The sequence below is a fragment of the Canis lupus genome, chromosome 3 (genome assembly GCF_011100685.1).
Source record: "Canis lupus familiaris isolate Mischka breed German Shepherd chromosome 3, alternate assembly UU_Cfam_GSD_1.0, whole genome shotgun sequence".
Taxonomy (NCBI): Eukaryota; Metazoa; Chordata; class Mammalia; order Carnivora; family Canidae; genus Canis; species Canis lupus.
Genome location: NC_049224.1, coordinates 14,933,936 through 14,955,230, shown reverse-complemented (window position 1 = coordinate 14,955,230; position 21,295 = coordinate 14,933,936). Strand labels below are relative to the sequence as shown.

General features: G+C 36.6%; 1 protein-coding gene and 1 pseudogene across 3 annotated transcripts in view; one reads left to right on the top strand and one right to left on the bottom strand.

The window, feature by feature from the left end:
- Positions 1–21,295, bottom strand: part of KIAA0825 (uncharacterized protein KIAA0825 homolog) — a 382,383-nt gene that overhangs the window by 341,011 nt on the left and 20,077 nt on the right. For all 3 annotated transcript variants that reach the window (XM_038532321.1, XM_038532323.1, XM_038532322.1), the window contains exon 2: positions 17,028–17,175. The gene's annotated coding sequence lies outside the window, so the exon portion shown is untranslated. The remainder of the gene's footprint in view (positions 1–17,027; positions 17,176–21,295) is intronic.
- LOC480789 (ribosomal protein L14 pseudogene) lies at positions 19,840–20,540 on the top strand (annotated as a pseudogene).

Here is a 21,295-nt window from a genome sequence, read left to right as displayed (position 1 = left end):
CTGAGGTCCTGTAATTGCCCAGTTCCTTTCCTTCTGAGACTCAAAGTTCATATAGTTGTTTTGGGGGTTTGTTTTGGTCTGGTTCTATCAGAAATACACAATAAATCTTCTCTCTGTTCCACTGAGCAAGAGCCATTGTTTTATTCTTTGCTTAATCAAACTAGTTTTTATTAAATTAATAAACATCCTCTCTCATCTCTGTCATTAAACACTGATATTCACACAGAGTTCTCACTAGACCTGCTTCTCATTTTTATTACTTTCCCTAAACATTCTTCATTCAAAGCTACAGCTTATTTTTATGTAATTTTACCAGAGTAGATTTTTTTCTAAAAGCATTTCAATTTTTAGAAATTCTGTTTTACTTTTTTTCATTTGGATTTCATCCTCCTCAGATCTCAAAAAATCTATTCCTATTAGTTCTCAGGTTGTATCTTCCTAAATATCCTTATTCCCCTTGCCTGACTTGGGAAAGGAAATACAGAAAATTTTCCTTTTTCTTGCAGTCTATTTCATGCTGGAATTCTTGGTCTTATTTTTTTTTTTCTTGGTCTTCTTCTTATTCTACAGGCTTTTCACTGAGTAACTTCATCCATATATTATTTCTATGCTGCAAAATTCAAAGTCTGTATCTTAAACCTAGCTCTTCCTCCAAAACCTTAACACATAATTCCAAACATTTACTATGCATTTCAACATTGCTGGTTCAAAAGTCCCTTGAACTCAACGTGTCCAAAATTTAACTCAAATTCTTTTCCTTAAAGTAGATTCCTACATTACAGGGTCACCACCTAGGTACTCTCTCTCCTCTTCCCTATCCTACTAACTTAAATCAGTTGACAGTCACTATAGCAAAGTCTATTTTTCCTATGGCCAGCAAACCAAGAATGGTCTTTACATTTCTAAAGAGTTGTAAAAATAAAAAGAAACAAAAAGAATATGCTATGGCCATATGTAGTCCATAAATCCTAAAAGATTTACTATTTGGCCCTTAATAGAAAAAGTTTGCTGACCTCTGTCTTAAATTATCACCAAATTCCCTTCCCTAATATAGTAAGTAGTAATCAAATGCTCTCAAATTTGATCTCTCCCTCTGTGTGCTTCCAGTGTCCTAAATCTGACATTATTTCTTGCTGAAAAAAAGGGAAAAACCTCCTATTTGGTCTCCAAGACTCAAACTTGTGGTTTAATAAGAAATACATATTTGGTTATTGCTCCTTGTCTCCCCCTACCTCCCTCCTTCCTTTGTCCTTTGCGACTCTTCCATTTGGCCATTCCTGAGAGGTATCCTTTCCAAAAATACTGTAACCAGAACTACAGCATTTGCCAAAGTTTCTTTGAGTCTTTCTAATAACTTATTCAACCCAACCTGGGGCTGTGGAAATCCTCAAATCTGTAGTCAGCTGGGCAGAAGTAGACATCCCCTGGAGATGCCACTTGAGGCTGTTATCTAATGTGGAGGAATGTCTTGTGGGACTGAGCCATGAATTTGTGGGAGTCTGTTAACTACAGTACTGTCAGAATTGAACTAAATGGAAATGTAGGACACCAAGTTTGTACCAAACTTGTATACTGGTATTAAACTTCTTGTTTTATTTTTTTTTTATTTTTTAGAGATTTTATTTATTTATTCATGATAGACACAGGGGGAGAGAGAGGCAGAGACACAGGCAGAGGGAGAAGCAGGCTCCATGCAGGGAGCCCGATGTGGGACTTGATCCCGGGACTCCAGGATCACGCCCTGGGCCAAAGGCAGGCGCTAAACCGCTGAGCCACCCAGGGATCCCTAAACTTCTTGTTTTATAAACCAAATCAGATCATTTGCTACCCTGCTTAAATACCACTGAAGATTTTCCACAATGCATAAAACAACTCCAGGCTTTTTACTTTGTTCTATATATAGTTCTTTATATTTAATTATATTTTTCTACTATAACCATCCTTGATGAATAATTTGAAATAGCGTCCTAGCTGTAATTCCCTCTATTAAGGATGTTTTCAGTAGAAAATCATATTTATAGAGGGCATTTACTTCATCAGTGTACACAGTACTATTTATAGGCCACATATAATTATAATCTGTTTATTATCTTGAAACAAAAAAGTTATCTACAATTGTGACTTAATTTTTAAATGCTTTTTAACATCTCAAACCATTTTTTTAAAAGACTGAAGAAAATCTACTTGTGAAAAATCAAAATTTAATATTTAAGCTATCAAATAAATTTAAGTGTGATACCTTAAAACTCTTTCCAGTTACATTTGCAAAAAAAGGAAATTAGATAAAAATTATCTTTAAGGACCCTGTCTAATTCTAAAATTCTATTATTTTAATCACGCAATCTATTTCTCTAATATTTAATCTTCTGTTTTACTGCTTTTGCAATATACCTTTTAATTCCACAGTTTAATAGAAGGATAATTTTTTGCTGGTTAAACCGAATTCATGTGAAATGACCTGAAAATCTACTTAAAAAGCAATCAGCAAAAATAAATCTAGGATTTCCTCATGTTAAATCTGAAAATCCATCACTATACTTGCTTTTTACTTTATTTGCTGCTTAACGTATCTCAACAGTGAATCTATCATATCAACATAGTCATCATGATCCAAGCTGCAAATAATAGAGAGTGTCAGTGTCAATTTTGCTTCCTCACACTTGCTTCCCTTCACTTCATCTGATTTTAATAATCCCTGTCAAACCACAAACAGTCCAAATTACCTTCATGACACAGAAGCTTTCAAAGAGAAGACAGAGTCTCAACTTTCATTTAGCAACTACAAAAGAAAGCTGTCCAGCTGGACAAATATTATTTCCACACTTGACAATCTCTACAGTTGAGCACGCATTTTAATTTTAACTAAACCTGCCAGGAGTTTGATATGAGCTTCTTGTTTTGTGTAGATTGACTCACAGGATTATCAGACCAATGACTGTAATTGTGATGAAAGAACCCAGCATTTTTCTACTAAAGGATAAATCATATACCAAAGCTGAGGGATCAAAACGAACATGTAAGACATAATGTGAAGGCATACATTACAGGAAGAAAATCACTTAAATTAGGTGGTTTAATTACTAAATAAAGTCTAAACATACAGAATGCATTCTTTTTTTTTTTTTTTTTTAAGTAAGCTTCATACCCAGTGTGAGGAGGCTTGAACTCACAACCGTGAAATCAAGCATCATGTGCTCCACTGACTGAGCCAGTCAGGTGCCCCCAGAATACGTTCTTGATATAATTTTGAAAAGGAAAAGCTAGGACGTAAAAATAAAATGTAAGAAAGTTAAAATTTTATCTGTGGATACCAATGAGAAACAGATTCTAAGAATGAAAAATAAAAGGAATTTTTAAATTGTTCTGGGCTGACTCAATGTATAGTCAAATTTCTAGAATAGGGTCTATGTAACAAATTATGTAATAAAACTGACATTCTTGACAAGACATTAAAAAGTACCACTCTATATTAATCAACGTACTCTTGTATAAAGTAAAACTTCAAAAAAGGCCATAGTAAAAAGAAATGATGATCTTAAGTCTGTAGAAAAAGTATTAGAATAAGAGCTACAGTATAAAACTATATTAAAGACTATAATATCTTAGAAGTTTATTAAATTTAAATATAAAAGTTTCAATCTAAACTATTTCTGGGAACATATCCTATCTTAGCAAGGCCTAAATTTCTCTAATAGTTATTAGAACCTCATAATTGCCAAATGTTATATCTTCCTTCTTAATTGTTACACTTGACACTAATCCTCGGCTCTCCCTTATCCAAAGGCCAGTCCATTGTCTATTAGAGCACTGTTTCTCTCCCAACTCTATCTTGGACACCACAACTGTTTCCTTTACCAGCTCCTTCTCTTTCTCTTCCTCTAGGTCTTTGCACTGAACAAATTAACCCATATTGAGTCTTCTGCTACAACCTGTGTATTGGAGCACCTGTTCTAACTATCCAACTCCATACCGAATAACTCCCAAGGATGTCCCATAGGCACCTCAAACTCAACATGTCCCCAGGATATCTTATCAGCTTCTCTCCATAACTTCCTTCTTCTCTTGAGGTCCCTATTATAGTTAATAATAGCATGGCTACCACCTCAGGTACTCAAGTCACTCAATGGAAATCATCTTCCACATTTTAACATTCTTTACTAATCTCATAGCCAAATGATCAGTCCTTTTCTGGTATCTCTCATATCCATCCATTTCCTATTGCTCTTGTGGAAGGTTAAAATTCCATCATCTACTAATTCATTCCCTATCCTAACACCAGAATGATCTTTGTTAAAACAGAGACAGAAATCAGTGTTTATAGCAAGATATTACGTCTACATGACTGGGAGAAAAGTCATACTCTTAAGAGAAAGAAAAATCAGATGATTTGTAGATGGAAATTTGGCAGGGAGGGGATCACCCAAACCAGGGCATTTTTTAGAATAAAAAAGGTAGAGAGGGCAGCCTGGGTGGCTCAGCGGTTTAGCGCCACCTTCAGCCCAGGGTGTGATCCTGGAAACCCAGGATCGAGTCCCACGTCAGGCTTCCTGGAGCCTGCTTCTCCCTCTTCCTATGTCTCTGTCTCTCTCTCTCTCCCTCTTTGTGTCTCTCATGATTAAATAAAATCTTTTTTAAAAAATTAAAATTAAAAAGGTAGTGAAAGTAACTAAAATTATATCATTTTCAAATTTTATTAATCAATTAAATGGTTTTATCTGTGGACCTACATAGTAATTATATTCAAGAACAGTTTTCAAAAATAAGTCTTTCAAAAAATTCTATTTTTTTTAAATTTATTTATTCATGAGAGACACAGAGAGAGAGAGACAGAGGCAGAGACACAGGCAGAGGGAGAAGCCGGCTCCATGCAGGGAATTTATTAAGTTCACAGTACAATTTGCTAAATGGAGAATATCCTTCATTTTAATAACAAAATATATGAATATTTAACCTAAGTATTCTTAAAGGTAGTAGTTTTTGGTTTTTGCCTCCACACAGAGTGTCTTTCCTTTTAATCAATTTTTTTTTTAAATTCAAATACCTATAAATTTCTAAAATTAAAAAAAACCTCATCAAATATTTGATTATTTTTAATGTTTTGCTAAATTTAGATGCAAAATTATATGCCTTCCCAGCTCAACTTTACTCTGAACTAGAGTATCAATTTATCCAATTTTAAAAAACATAAGCTCCATGAAAAGATTTTTCTTATAAGTCTAGATATTTCAAAACACAATTATGGAATTATACAATTAAACCTGTACACCACTTGAATTCCCATCAGTTGATTTGTTCAGTTTCCTCTTTAATATCATGGGGATACATTTCAAGGTGTTCCTATTTCTGAGCTTCATTTTCAATAATTCAATTCCCTAAATGCTTCACATAAAATGACTTTTTTAATTTTTTGCCTACTATTTGTTGAACATTTTTATTAAAGAGTTCTAACCGATTTTGAAGAAAGTACAACAAAAAAAGTTAGGGGATAAATTTTTAAATTTATTTAACACCATGATAGGTATTTATTTTATTTTTAAAAGATTTTATTTATTTATTCATGAGACACACAAGGAGAGACACAGGCAGAGGGAGAAGAAGGCTCCAGGCAGGGAGCCCGACATGGGACTCGATCCCAGGTCTCCAGGATCACACCCTGGGCCGAAGGCGGCGCTAAAGTGCTGGGCCACCCAGGCTGCCCACTATGATAGGTAGGTAGGTAGGTATGTAGGTATGTATGTATGTATGTATGTATCTATCTATCTATCTATCTATTTATTTATTTATTTATTTATATTTATGATAGTCACAGAGAGAGAGAGAGAGAGAGAGAGAGAGAGAGGCAGAGACATAGGCAGAGGGAGAAGCAGGCTCCATGTACCAGGAGCCCAATGTGGGGTTCGATCCCGGGTCTCCAGGATCGTGCCCTGGGCCAAAGGAAGGTGCTAAACCGCTGTGCCACCCAGGGATCCTATGATAGGTATTTAAAGTCAATTTATAAAGTACAATAATTCCTCTAAGTTTCAAGTATTTCTAAAATCCAAAAAGAAAAAGGATACACTGCCATGCTCAAGTTATTTGTTTTCTTCAAAAACAGTTTAATCGTAAAAAGGCTGGTTATCTTGTGTGTGTGTGTGTGTGTGTGTGTGTATATATATATATATATACATATTTGTACTTTCTGATAAGTATATCTCCTTTTAGATTGGTAGTTTTGTCAATTTTTGTGTATAACTGAGAATTATCAAGTCATCACAATATATTTCAAGTATAATTCTCTTCATAGGTTCTATTTACAAATTTTATGATGTTATTATATTCCACCACAACATACTTTTACTATCACCAAGACCAAAAAAACTTTTATCATGTTGCAGTTTGAAATTCAATTTATAATAGTACTCACAATAATGGCAAGTATTTCACCTTTTACAGAATGAACTTCCAAATGCTTTACTTTGGTTCCATGAATTAGACATGAAACTTGAACCATTATTGAACTTAATTCATTTTTTTATTAGAAGTATACAATGACACTCATGTAAAACTAGCATTATGTAGCTGTTGATAAAGTTCTATTAAGGAGCCAATACATTAACAGCTATTGATTTACCTTCATATATGAAAACTCGTAACTGCAATGAGAGAAATTAATTCACAACAGCCGCCTGATCTAAGTGAAAAGGAAAGTTTCACAGGTACACAAATGTACCTTCTGCACCTAAGTATTAAGTGTAGCATTTTGGGACACCTGGGTGGCTCAGCAGTTAAGTGTCTGCCTTCAGCTTAGGGCGTGATCCCGGAGTCCCGAGATCGAGTCCCGCATTGGGCTCCTTGCAGGGAGCCTGCTTCTACCTCTGCCTGTGTCTCTGCTTCTATGTGTCTCTCATGAATAAATAAATAAAATCTATAAATAAATAAATAAATAAATAAATAAATAAATAAATAAATAAATAAATGTGGCATTTTTCAGGTACAATTTTAAAATATGACTGTGCAAGAGATGCTGATGATTCTTCAGCAGGTAGATGTCTTCTTATTTTCATGTGATCAGTGAGGTCATTATAGGCCCCATCGTGTGAATTACACATTGATTCACTTCAGCAAGTCTAAGGAGAGTCAGTGCTCTGTGTGTGTGTGTGTGTGTGTGTGTGTGTGTGTGTGTTTCCCAACAATAAGCAAGTAGTTGTGGATTTATTATACATGATGAAAATCTTGTAGTAATAAGTTCAGACTGCATTCACTCTGTGGTAAGACTGAACAAAAGGCTAGGAAATGTGCAGTCCACAGGCAGGGGCATCTGGGAAATGGGCACAGCACAAGTGGCTGACACATCAAGTGGTGAGCAGAGGTAGCGGCATCAAATATTTCTGCTACCACCATTACCCAAGATCTGAAAAAGTTAGCTGTACCTAACTGCTCATGCCAGAGTGCCTTTACTTTATCAGCAAGCACCCGCACATTGCCCTTGAAAAAGATGTTAGCTATTATTACTTCCGGAAAGGATCTGGAAAAGGGAAATGGGCTACTGCCAACTTAACCATATGCTACAGTGAGAATTCTGTTTACTACACTGGCATCTCACATATGACATTATGTCAGAATGTAGAAGTACAAAATGTAGGTCTTCCTAAACCTAAGCTGGTTTAATGACATGCAACTATTAAGTAATATGTTCATTCCAAAATGAAAAATCTGAGACAAATGCTAAGTCAGATGAAATACTGGGACAAAAGACACAAAAGGAGATGATCTTGGGCAAACTGGATATATGATATAATATCAATATATGTGATATTTTATTTTTTTAAAGATTTTATTTATTTATTCATAGAAATGCAGAGAGAGAGAGAGAGAGAAAGAGAGAGAGAGAAAGGGAGAGAGAAAGGCAGAGACACAGGCAGAGGGAGAAGCAGGCTCCATGCAGAGAGCCCGACATGGGATTCGATCCAGGGTCTCCAGGATCACGCCCTGGGCTGCAGGCGGCACTAAACCGCTGCGCCACTGGGGCTGCCCAATATATGTGGTATTTTAAATAAAAAATGTAATATCAATAAAATGGAAGTTAGGTATATACAAAAATGATAATTTAGCTCTGTATAGCATGACATGAAAAGATTTCCAGAAAGCTGTATTATTTCATTAAAATAAACAAGTTTTAGAACTATATATACATCATGATACAGTAAAATACTTTCAAAACAAACCATCCCAAAATATCAGGAAGGAAACTCAAATTATTAGTGCTAATTTGTGGGCAGTGGAACTAAAATGGGATAGGGAAAAAGGAAATTTTTACTCTTAATAAGCTTCTCTATTTATTTGAACTTACTATCATAAGCATGTCTTAATTTTTACACAAAAAGCAAAAACAAATTTAAAAAATGTTACAAGACATTAGCTAATTTAGTGTCAGCTGAGTGGTACAAGTAACAAATGAACTGGAATCCTGCAGTGGGAAGTTCCTTCAAGGCAGATGGAGATACAGAAGTCAAGTCACCCAGAAAAAGGAAGATAAAGGCATTCCTAAAGGTAGGAGCCCAGTGATCTTCCAAAATCCATAGCCTCACAGGCCCCACATGAAGTGAAGACACTTCATCTCTCACTATATGTAGGTTCAAGCCCTCTCCTAATCTGGGAATAATCCAACAATTTGTGAAGAAAAGACATGAGAAGCCTCAGCCAGACAGTAACTTGAGAAGAAATAATGAGTTCAGCTCCTGCTTATTTCGATCTTCTTCCACAACCTACCTCGGTTCTTACTAACTTGCTTATCAAGAGTATAATAATTAGGTCCCCATCTTGAGATTTCTTTGTACATTCTGGGATCCCACTCCTAAATCCCAGCCACAGCTACCTGCTTCAGGTTCATGAACCACCATGGTAATTAAAATGATGAGAACATCCAGAGAACATAAATGGGCCTGCTAAGGGAGCCAGAGCAGAAAACTCATCGATAAAATAGTGAAAGATAAAACTGATGAGGTATAAGGTAATTGGCTAGCTCAGTCAGTACAGCATGCAACTCTTGATCTCAAAGTTGTGAGTTCAAGCGCAATGTTGGGCCTGGGGCTTATTTCAAACAAACTGAAGAGGTATGTTATGGCCAGATAGGTATACTAAGGCCTCTCTTCCCCTAGAAACAAAATATTTGGATTTTATCTTCTACAAAACAGTGAGTCAGGGTTTTCTGTTTTTGTTTTACTAAGGCAATATCTAACTAATGTTGTATAATTGTTTTTCAAACAGAGTGTTAAGAAGGTTTGGTGTGGGATGAGATAACAGAGGTAAGAAGATCAATCAGGACAGTGAATTAATCCACATGAAGGTAATGAAGACTGGGAAGACGATGAGCCACAAGAAAAGGAAAGATGACTTTTCCAGAGTATGCACAGCTTGGGATTACTGAATGAAGCAAGCAATTATAGCTGAGAAAACCAGGCAGGTGTCACAGACCCCAGGCATAAACAAGCTTAGATTTTAGACCCAAGTCATCAGAGAAAGCAAACAAAACAACAGGAAAATTATAGTCACCATAAGAGATAGGCAACTTGTGGATGTGTCATTAGAAGGTACAAAGACTAAAAGCCAAAATGTAGCTCTTCCTGGGCAATATAACTCAGTATAGGAAAAGACCAATTATCACAGTGGGTAAGAAAAGAGATGGGCATCATATAGAGCTATGTATGCTTGCTGTCAGAGGTTCCAAGAGTCTTGCTGAATGAAGGCTGTTACAGATATCATCTAGTGCATGTCCATGGTAGCCTTTGAGAAGCTAGCTGAGTGGGATACCTGGGTGCCTCAGTGGTTCAGTGCTTCCCTTCGGCCCAGGGAGCAATCCTGGAGTCCCGGGATCAGGTCCTACATCGGGCTTCCTACATGGAGCCTGCTTCTCTCTCTGCCTGTGTCACTGCCTCTCTCTGTGTCTCTCATGAATAAATAAATAAAATTTTAAAAGAGAGAGAGAGAGAGAGAGAGAGAGAGGCTAGTTGAGGAGTGGGTCACTAGTATGGTCACCCATAAAGTTTTTTGCTGGTTAAGGCCTAAGGACAGATCAGGGTAGTGAGATGAAGCTTAACAAGTTTATGTAGAAAGAGCTAAATTATTAGAAAGGAAATTCTGAACTTTAATTTGGATGATGGTTATGAATAGATTTTTTTTAAGATATAGGAAGTAAATGGTGATAAGAAGGCACAGCAAATGCAGTTTTACATGGATGATTTTGAGTGTATTAAACAAATAGAAATGTCAGAATAGAGATGGAGGCAATATATAAGGGAAATGCATGAAAAAATATATTGCTCATAATGTTAGACTGAAGTTTGAAAGACCAAGACTCAGAGAGTGTCTTTCAAAATTTTTGGATTATGATCCACAGGTTAAAAACTGCCTTGTAATCTCATGTGTATGTGTGCGCACATTTATCCTAAACAAAAGTTTCACGAAATATTATTATCCATAATACTTTCCTTGATATTTCCTATTCTACTCTATTCCTTTCTTTTTTTAATTTTAATGTACTCACAGCCTCTAAATTGATATAAGCATCTGCATTTTGGCTTAAAGATTTTTAGATTAAAAAGAGATCCCTGTGATCATTACGTAGAACTATCTGCAAAGACATGACTAATAAATCTGGAAGAGACGGTTTTTGAAAAAGTGTAAAAAAAGAAAATTAAGAACCAGCATGAGACCACTAATAGGGGGTAGGGAAAAAGACCAAAGATAAAGAAAATGGAAAAAAGAAAATAGCATCAAATTCATCTTTGCCTCTACTGCAGTGTTTCTCAAAGTCTAGTCCAAGACTCATTGGAACAGAATTACCCCACCCACTGTTAAAATTCAAATACCTGGGCCTCATCTCAGACCTACTGAAGTGAACTCTCTATGTGTGGGTCTTGGAATTGGCAATTTAAAAAGTTTCCCAGGGCATTCTTTTCACCAACTAATTTTATCGCAGTGCCTTTCACAAATCAGCTTTCAAAATGGTACTTTCTAGGAACATGCAATCTCACTTCACATATTAGATATATTCTTGAAAAGTTGTTAAGTGAATACTTATACACCATACCATTATTCCCCTAAAGATTGTAATGATGAACTCAAAGAGTTATGTTCACCCAGAAGGAAACAAAAGAAGCTTCTGGAGCATCAGTCTTTTAACAAACGTTCTTTAACCACTTGATTTTTCTGTATTACTTATGTATTTTTCTGTATTACTTTTTCTGTATTACTTATAGCCAAATGGGCTTATAATCCTCTTTATCTTTTTTCAATTTAAAAGCACATATATTAAAAAAATAAATAAAAGCACATATATTTAAAAATTCAATGTATTAACACACTTCATTTTGATTTTTTTTAAAGATTTTATTTGTTTATTCATGAGAGACACAGAAAAAGGCAGAGACATAGGCAGAGGGAGAAGCAGGCTCCATGCAGGGAGCCCAAAGTGGGAGTCGATCCTGGGACTCCAGGATCACACCCTGGGCAGAAGGCAGAGCCACCCAAGTGTCCCTCATTTTGATTTTGAACTGATTTGATTTTTAACTGGTTAAGTACCACAATCAAGTGCATTTAGCAGAACGCACAGGTAGGAAGTGCCTCAGTGAGACATTTTTCAGAAAAATACAAATATTGAAGTTTATGGCTTGGACTCTAATAGCAAAGATATCCTTTTAGGTGGTGAGCTCTGTTAACAAAAATATTTGTCAATTTACTACCAATTGATAAACAAGAAGTATGAGATATGAATCTACTCTATTCTAAGATGGAAATCATAGCTAACAACTATAATAAACTGATAAACTATAGAAACTAACATTTATTCCCTTGCCTCATATCAGGCTCTGTTCTAATCTTTTGCAGGGCTTACTCATTTCATCTTTACATAATCCTGTAAAGCAAGTACCATAGTAGACCTCATTTCACCAATGACAAAGCTGAGGTACAGAGATCTGTTTAACTTTCCTGAGATTCCACAAAACTAGAAACAGAAGCTGAAATTGGCAGCCAGTCTCTAGAGTTTGTCCTCAGTGTGTTACACTGTGATTACAAGAAAGTCTCAGGCCTTGAAGAAGTTAGCTACTTTGTAGAGAGAAAGACTTCTTTCTGTTTACACTCTGGGATTTTGCCTACCCTGTTCTTTGTTCTCTCTTTCTTTCTTCCTTTTTTTTTTTTTCAGAGAGAGAGAGAGGGAAATGTGGGGGAAGGGCTGTAGAGAAGAAGGTGGGGGAGGGGCAGAGAGAGAGGTACTCTTAAGCAGGTGCCACATCCAACAGAGCCCCGACGTGGGTCTAGATGTCATAACCATGAGTTCATGACATGAATCAAAATCAAGTCAGATGCTTAACCAACTGAGCCACCTAGGCACTCCTCTCCCTGTTCTTTACACAATTGATTCCAAGATAACTTGGGTCTACATTGGATCCCTGCCCATCTTTGCTTTTTGGATTTCATTGTAATACACTTTATATATGATAAGAATACCCAAAATAGAATAAAGATGAGAATTCGGTATTATACTGTAATTAAAAAAAAATCAGTTTAAAAAAATGTTATTCTGTATATAAAGGCAGGAGGTCCTAGAGGTTTAGAACTGTGCTAACTACTGCTGGCCCAGGGACCACATTTTGAGTAGTGAGGGTTTGGAATACAGTCTTTGGAGTTCCACTGCTGGTGTGTGATCTCCTGGTGTGTAATCTCCAGCTCCATTACTTACTGGTTTTGCAACCTTCTTGTGAGCCTCTACCACAGCTGTAAAATAGTGAGATCATGAAAGTGTTGTTATGAGGATTACATGAAATAATCCATAGATACTATGTAGAATATTTGCTGGCACGTAGAAACCACCCAATAAATATTAACACTTAATATTACAGAAAACTATTAAAAGCATATATTGTAACCCATTAGAAAGTCATTTATAGGATTGACTGATACAGCAGAAACACTAAATAAAATTTCATCATTCTTTCCCAGGCAGTCACTAGAACATCACTGTATATTGAAGGACATTAAATACATAAGTTAGATCCACTACCCAGCTTTATTAAATACATAAATCTGAAATTGCTCTAAATGAATTTGCATGAAGCTGGCCTGGCCCATAATATTTAAAGAGGATAGCTTGTTTCTCTGCCAGAAAACTTTATGTTGCAGGTATATAGTGAGTTCCAACTCATTATATTTGAATAGCTTCCTCTGTAGTTAGAAACAGCCATTTTTGTTTAGAACTTTTCATTTTTATCAAATAGAAATCAGAACTAATATTCATATGAATAATAATCATTTTAAAATTTTGTTCAGGGACAGCTGGCTGGCTCAGTTGGTAGAACACAGAACTCTTGATCTTTGGGTTGTGAGACTGAGCTCTAGACTGGGTGTAGAGATTATTTAAAAATATAATCTTAATACATTTATGAAGGCAAGGGAAACAAAAGCAAAAATGAACTATTGGGAGTTCATCAAGATAAAAAGCTTCTGCACAGCAAAAGAAACAATCAAAACTAAAAGACAACCTACGGAATGGGAGAAGATATTTGCAAATGACCTATCAGAAAAGGGCTAGTATCCAAGATCTATAAAGAACTTCTTAAACTCAACACCCAAGAAACAAACAATCCAATCATAAAATGGGCAAAAGACATGAACAGAAATTTCACCAAAGAAGACATAGACATGGCCAACAAACACATGAGAAAATGCTCCGCATCACGTGCCATCAGGGAAATACAAATCCAAACCACAATGAGATACCACCTCACGCCAGTGAGAATGGGGAAAATTAACAAGACAGGAAACAACAACTGTTGGAGAGGATGTGGAGGAAGGGAACTCTCTTGCAACTGTTGGTGGGAATGTGAACTGGTGCAGCCACTCTGGAAAACTGTGTGGAGGTTCCTCAAAGAGTTCAAAATAGAACGGCCCTACGACTCTGCAATTGCCCTGCTGGGTATTTACCCCAAAGATACAGATGCAGTGAAATGCTGGGACACCTGCACCTTGATGTTTATAGCAGCAATGTCCACAATAGCCAAACTGTGGAAGGAGCCTCGGTGTCCATAGACAGATGAATGGATAAAGAAGATGTGGTCTATGTATACAATGGAATATTACTCAGCCATTAGAAATGACGAATATCCACCATTTGCTTCGACGTGGATGGAACTGGAGGGTATTATGCTGAGTGAAGTCAATCAGAGAAAGACAAACATTATATAGTTTCACTCATATGGGGAATATAAAAAACAGGGAAAGGGATTAAAGGGGAAAGGAGAGAAAATGAGTGGGAAATATCAGAGAGGGAGACAGAACATGAGAGTCTCCTAACTCTAGGAAATGAACAAGGGGTAGTGGAAGGGGAGGTGGGCAGGTGGGCGGGGTGACAGGGTGACAGGCACTAAGGGGGGCACTTGACGGGATGAGCACAGGGTGTTATGCTATATGTTGGCAAATTGAACTCCAATAAAAAATATTTATATATAATCTTTAAAATTTTTAAAAAGGCCATTTGTTATTCTGGAGAAAAAAAAAAAAGTGTCCTAAGGCACTGGTATAGTTTAAATTAGTTTAAAAGGATTTAGCCCAAAACTTCACTGACAAATGTACACATTTTCAAACCACTACACAATGCTGCATAATTCCCACTTACTGTTGAAGATGGGCTTAAAAAGAATATTACTTGTCAAAATTATGATGATTTAATATGATGTGATATGGGAGGGTCCAATGGGTAGAAAAAGTAAAGTTAGGACTAGAAGTGAAGATAAAATTTCATAGCATCATCCCAAATGAAAACTATTAAAAATTTCTAAAATTCAACACTGCATGAAAAACAACAGATAGAGGGAATGAAGTAGAATACACCAGAAAAGAAACATTAATGTTTGCTTAGTCATTAATAAAAACCAGGAAGGGTAAAACCTGGTGGTTTAATCAAGGAGAAGATGAGAATTACATGGTATTTTAGGTTGGTCAGTATCTTTGCGTCAGCAAGAAAAGATCAATAGGTGACTTGTTTCTCTTTTAATCTTTTGTATCTCTAACATAGGTGATGAAAAAGACAACTATGGGACAGATTCTAATATGTTTATTTTCCTAACTTAAAACTAGATTCAGCATAGACATTGCAGACCTGAGCTGTGAGATCATGACAGTTAAGAATCCAAGAAAAGAGGAGTGTCCTGGGTGGCTCAGTCAGATAAGCATCTGCCCTCAGCTCAGGTCATGATCCCAGGGGCCCTGGGATGAAACCCCACATCAGGCTCCCTGCTCAGTGGGGGGAGTCTGCTTCTCCCTTTCTTTCTCCCTCTGCCTCTCCCCGTGCTAGTGCTTGCTCTCTGATAAATAAATAAATAAAATCTTAAAAAAAAAAGAATCCAGGAAAAAAGAGGAATGTGGTTGAATAGATTACTCTTTCCCTCCTCTTTCTCCTTTTGCTCTTTCACTGCAGAATGCTCCTGGTTGCTACTTTAATGTCCAGTGGGGTACTAGAAAATTTTTTAATGCACAATACATCAGATTTTACTTTATATTTTACTTTCTGTAACAAGTTTACTTTAAAAAAACAAGATTTTTCCCTCCCTGAAAATCTGCACAGTGTTTTATATAAAACCTGCCACATGAAGGTTTAAGGCAGATTTTACATATACTCAAGTATACTGAATAAGTATTGTTCAAATGAAATAACCATCAGGCTTATCTTGCACTTGTAGTGAAAAAGATACCAAGCATGGGAATTGTGATTTTCAATATCTAGAGAGGTGATAAATAACAAGATCCAATGGTTAGGATGAGAGGTACAAGAAGACTAGATTATGAACAGAATTATATCAACATCTCATGTCTTGTTACTTAGGTCTCTACTGGTCTGAATCAAATTCCTGGTAAAACAGAAATTTACTAAAATATGCCTGAGCTAACTTTTCCACCTGTCTTTCGACAGCAGAGAAGCAAGGAATTTCACAACAGTGTGACCTATTTCTGCCTCTTAGATTTATCATATGCATTTTTTAATGACCCCAAACCAAAGGAAATGTAGAAACCTATTTGAAAAGCTGACATTAAGGTTGTGACACCAACCAAAACAACAAGAGAATTTAAAGTTAAATTGACACACAATCCCCAAATGAGTCTGTTTGCACTCCTAATTTAAAAAACAGTTTCTATATGAATATAGTGACGGCATGTCAGTGTCTGCTTTGAAACTCCTGAATTTTGTCATATGGTGTTTGTGTCACAACCTTAATATTATTTAAATATACTTTTTAATATCTATTATTTAAAAAATATCTTTGAATTGAAGATACTCCTAAAGCTTTGAAGAAGCCAACCTCAAAGCACTGCATTCCTAGCATGCCACTTTTATTAGAAGTGGTGCATAAAACATTTGCTGTTGACAAATCTAATTCATTAAAAGGTGAGATGGATGCATTTTAAAATAACTGGCTGGCATCATTATCCGCAGCACCTTTTATAAATTATTCTTCTCCCTTTTGACTGAACTTGTCACAGTTCCCTTTCAGAGTCTGAACATTATGCCTTATAGTCAATGCTTTCAACATGTTTAGACAAGTCATAAGTTAAACAAGCAGTGGTACTTTATTTTCCAGAAATGAGAAAGAGTAGCAGAAATACTTACAGATGAGTTCGTTCGATTCATTGATTTTTAACTAAAGACAAGTAAAGTCAGTTAGTGGTGGTTTTATCTCACACAAAGGATTTAAAAATGAAACTATGCTGTTTGGGGAGAAAGCTGAATTTCAAAGCAAGGTGCATAAAAAAGAGATGCTGGCAGCCCTGCTGCACTGTTGTGCAGAAGACTTAGTTTAAAATTGAATTGTGCTTCCCCTGACACACGAGATCAGGTCCATCATTCGGCTGACAGCTGGCGGGCACACTAACCTCCTCAAGGAAAATGCTAACTGTATTTCTCTTAGAGGCCAAAGGAAGAGAATTATAGAAGCCTCCAAGGAGGCGCAGCAGGGAGAGAACAAATTATTCAAAATATGAAGAAAAACACTTCTTACCTAATTTTGTTTCAGAAGACTCTAAGAATGAGCTGGTCTTCCGATCCCAAGGAAGGGGGAAATTATTTCCTTCCAAGTCGTCAGTAGAAGAGCTGCCTTTCCTTTATTACTTTCGGCGGAGATTTTTCCCAGTGTATACAAAATATACCTATAAAATAATTAGATAAAACTTTACCACTGTCACAGAGGAGGGGGTAGGTATAGTCACAATGTCTGTTCTACATTGGTAGTGACAGTACTGTCATTAGGTTCTGACATACAGGCATGAGCTAGGAGTTGCTGGAAATATATAAAGACACACTAAAGTTGGGGTACCTAAGAAAAGCTTATTAGTAAGATGATCCATAGATTATAGGCACATGAATAACCATAGACTAGATTCTGGGTGCCATAGATTAGAGGTAGGAAAACGTACATTTAGAACATTCTTTTCATTTTCATTCATTTTTCAAATGTTCCTAAATAAATGCAGATTATACAGAGTAAAGGATGGATGTACCACATAAAACAAGCAGTCTTTCAATAAATTCCTTTTTTCCTGTTTAGTTACCAGTTTAGTTTCCAGAACAGTTTTAAAACCATTTTTTTCTCACTCTTGTGGATTATCTTCTTAAAATAGATTCTGATTCAGTTGATCAGTGTTTGGAGCCTGGCATTCTGTATTTCTAAGAAGCTTTTAGGTAATGCCACCAATGCTGTGGAGCCATGGACCACACTTTCACCAGTCTATTTGTCTTTCCCTCCATCAAAGTACATTGTTGCTATTTTTGAATGGCTCTTTGTCTTTCCATATAATTTTAGAATCTATTGCCACATACTCCTCCTTCCCCACCAAAACAAGACAAGAATTAGAGACTGTTTTGACGAAGTTGAGCACCTGTAAAACATTGAGTTTCCCAAGCTATATGTATAGTATACCATTTTACTTACTAAGCTTTTATTGTTACACAGTAATGCTTTACTATGTTCCCCTTGGGAATTTTGTATATCTATGGTTGTATGTATTCCTAGGGACTTCGTATTTTCAATATCAGTGTAAATACTATCTCTTTGCGAAAACTTCATCTTCTGTTTAAGTATGTATTTGTATAATTTTTGTATACTGATGTTCTTATCCAGTATATTTGCCAAACTCTTATATTCTTTCTTTAGTTTTTCATCATGCACAACTAGGGTTTTACCTTTGTTCCAAAACCTATGCTTTTTACTCTTTATGTTGCTTAAGTAAAAGAAAAAAGTTGAACAATAAATGTATTATTTAATAGAAAAGACTATTTCGTTATTGTTAATCAGCAAAACCAACTTCTTGGTTACGCCTTCGTCGACTAGAAAACTGCTATGAAGGAGCTTCCAAATGCTTCCTTTGACATTTATTGATTGTCCTCATACTTCTTTCCTTTCTCTGGTGGCTATATGCAAGCGTCTAATACTAACATCCACTATACCAAACTGACTTCTGGTTGTTATTTCATCAGAAACAAACATCCCAATAGTCAACTTGGCCACTCTGGTAACTGAATTTGAACAAAAGGGAAAAAAGGAATTATAAAGAGAAATGGTTCAGTTCCATCTAAGAACTAAGATGAAGATGCCAAAGCTAGAATACCATTACAGAGAAACAACACATCATCTACACTCAATAGCTGAAATCACAAGATTTCCTAGAAAACCCATAAGTAACTGAAATTGCCTTCTTGATGACAATATCACCCAGCTCCAGAGCAAATCGCCCTTCTTTATAGCTTTCAGCCAATCAGCTTGACCAAAGGGAAAAAAAATTAAGATTTACTGCTTTACAAACTGTCAATGTTGTTACCATTGGTTACTTGAGGAAAGATAAATGTGCATGATGGTGGGAGGGAGAAAAGGGCAAAGAAAGAGGTGGTAGTAACTAATATATAATAACCACTGTAATAATTAAAATACAACAAACTGCTTCTTTTAAAATGTGTTTAAAAATAAAAACAGGGATCCCTGGGTGGCGCAGCGGTTTGGCGCCTGCCTTTGGCCCAGGGCGTGATCCCGGAGACCCGGGATCGAATCCCACATCGGGCTCCCGGTGCATGGAGCCTGCTTCTCCCTCTGCCTGTGTCTCTGCCTCTCTCTCTCTCTCCGTGTGACTATCATGAATAAATAAATTAAAAAAAAAAAAAAGAGATTTAAAAAAAAAAAAAAGATAATAAAGGTATGTGTATCTGGTTGGGGGAGAGAATTTAAACCATAACAATGAAGAGAATGAGAAAGTTATCACTACAAATTTATACAGAGGGAAGAGCACTCATGGTAGAAACAGTAAGAAGTCAAACTCTAGAATTAGTGCAGAGAGTGCTGCAATTAAAACAACAACCTGATATCTCTGACAGAAGTATGGAGTAAGAAGTGAAGCTAAAATATACCAAATCTCCCTCCCCTACCTTTTTGTACAAGCAACTATGTATTTTGTCTTTTACTTGTTCATTAAATATCTGACTGTAATACAAAAACAAGTAGATGGAAGAAGTGTTGTGTTTGAAGAAATGAATCTAGGAAAGACAGTATGGGTATGGATGGCCCCAAAGAAAAGTCGGCATCATTGAGGCCCTTAGCTGACTTCTAGAATACTTAAATTTATGTTTTCTAGTATGAATGCACAGCCAAGAACCACTGGGCATTTGAAGAAAAAAAATTTTTTTTCATATTTGAGATCCAATATAAAACATAAATTTACTCCAAGAAAAACAGAGACAAAATAATTAATAGAACATGTAAATTTTCCATCACTGTAAGAGAGTAAAGAAAAAAATGTATACATAATACTAAACCAGAAGTCAGACTCTCGGAACGCCGCCAACATGGTGTTCAGGCGTTTCGTGGAGGTTGGCCGGGTGGCCTACGTCTCCTTTGGGCCTCATGCCGGGAAACTGGTCGCGATTGTAGATGTTATTGATCAGAACAGGGCTTTGGTTGATGGACCCTGCACTCAGGTGAGGAGACAGGCGATGCCTTTCAAGTGCATGCAGCTGACTGACTTCATCCTCAAGTTCCCTCACAGTGCTCGCCAGAAGTATGTCCGGCAAGCCTGGCAGAAGGCTGATATCAATACAAAATGGGCAGCTACAAGATGGGCCAAGAAGATTGAAGCCAGAGAAAGGAAAGCCAAGATGACAGACTTTGATCGTTACAAAGTCATGAAGGCAAAGAAAATGAGGAACAGAATAATCAAGCTTGAAGTTAGGAAGCTACAAAAAGCAGCTCTCCTGAAAGCTTCTCCTAAAAAAGCACCTGCTGCTAAGGGTGCGGCGGCAGCACCTGCTGCAAAGGTTCCAGCCAAAAAGGTGGCTGCTGCGGGCAAGAAGGCTCCAGCCCAGAAGGTTCCTGCCCCGAAAGCTGCAGGCCAGAAAGCAGCACCTCCAAAGGCTCAGAAGGGTCAGAAAGCTCCAGCCCAGAAAGCACCTGCTCCGAAGGCATCTGGCAAGAAGGCATAAAAAACATAAGAGGCTGTTATAAATAAGTAATAAAGGTTCTTTTTGACACATTGGCAAGTGCACTTAATCTGTGGCGTAAAGTCTGTTGCTAGAGTCAGGATTTTGAAGCAGAATGTTGGGATTGTTAATGTTGTCATTAGAGAATTGGTTCTTTAGCCTCGGTCTGTCCAGATTTTATAAAACCATCACAAAGTCATAGCTAGTGTGTTCATGGGAAATAGATCATTTCAAAGACCGCGTAACTTTTTCCCCTTGTACAAATACATTTCCTATAAATAAAGTCCCAGCAGCATTTGAAAAAAAAAAAAAAAAAAAAAAAAAAAAAAAAGAAGTCAGACTCTCAGCTATGGCTGAGCGCAATCAGCAAATATTCTTCCAAAAAGAAACTAAAGAGCCATACAAAATTGACAAATACAATAATTTCAGTGCTCTAGAAATTCACCAAAAGGATGTAACAACTTAAGAAGCATGTTTATTTGAAAGACTGCTAATCTTTAAATAAAAACACTAGGACCCTATGACATTCTGGTCTGGCCTCTTATCATGATCAATAACAACTCAGTCAATAAAGGGGTTCTTCTAGGGCGGGGAAGATCATTAGGACTAGAAATATCTCTATTGTAGTCAAACCGGGGTAACTTGAACTTGAGTGGCAGATTATGCCCACATCCAGCAGTGTTTCAGTGGAAGTGATGATCTTAGAAATAAGCAAGCAGGAAGAGTAAACAATTCCATTAGTCCAAGGTCATGGTCATAACTGGGGCAGACATATTCTTGGCTAAGGTTGGCAGAATGTGCAATGGA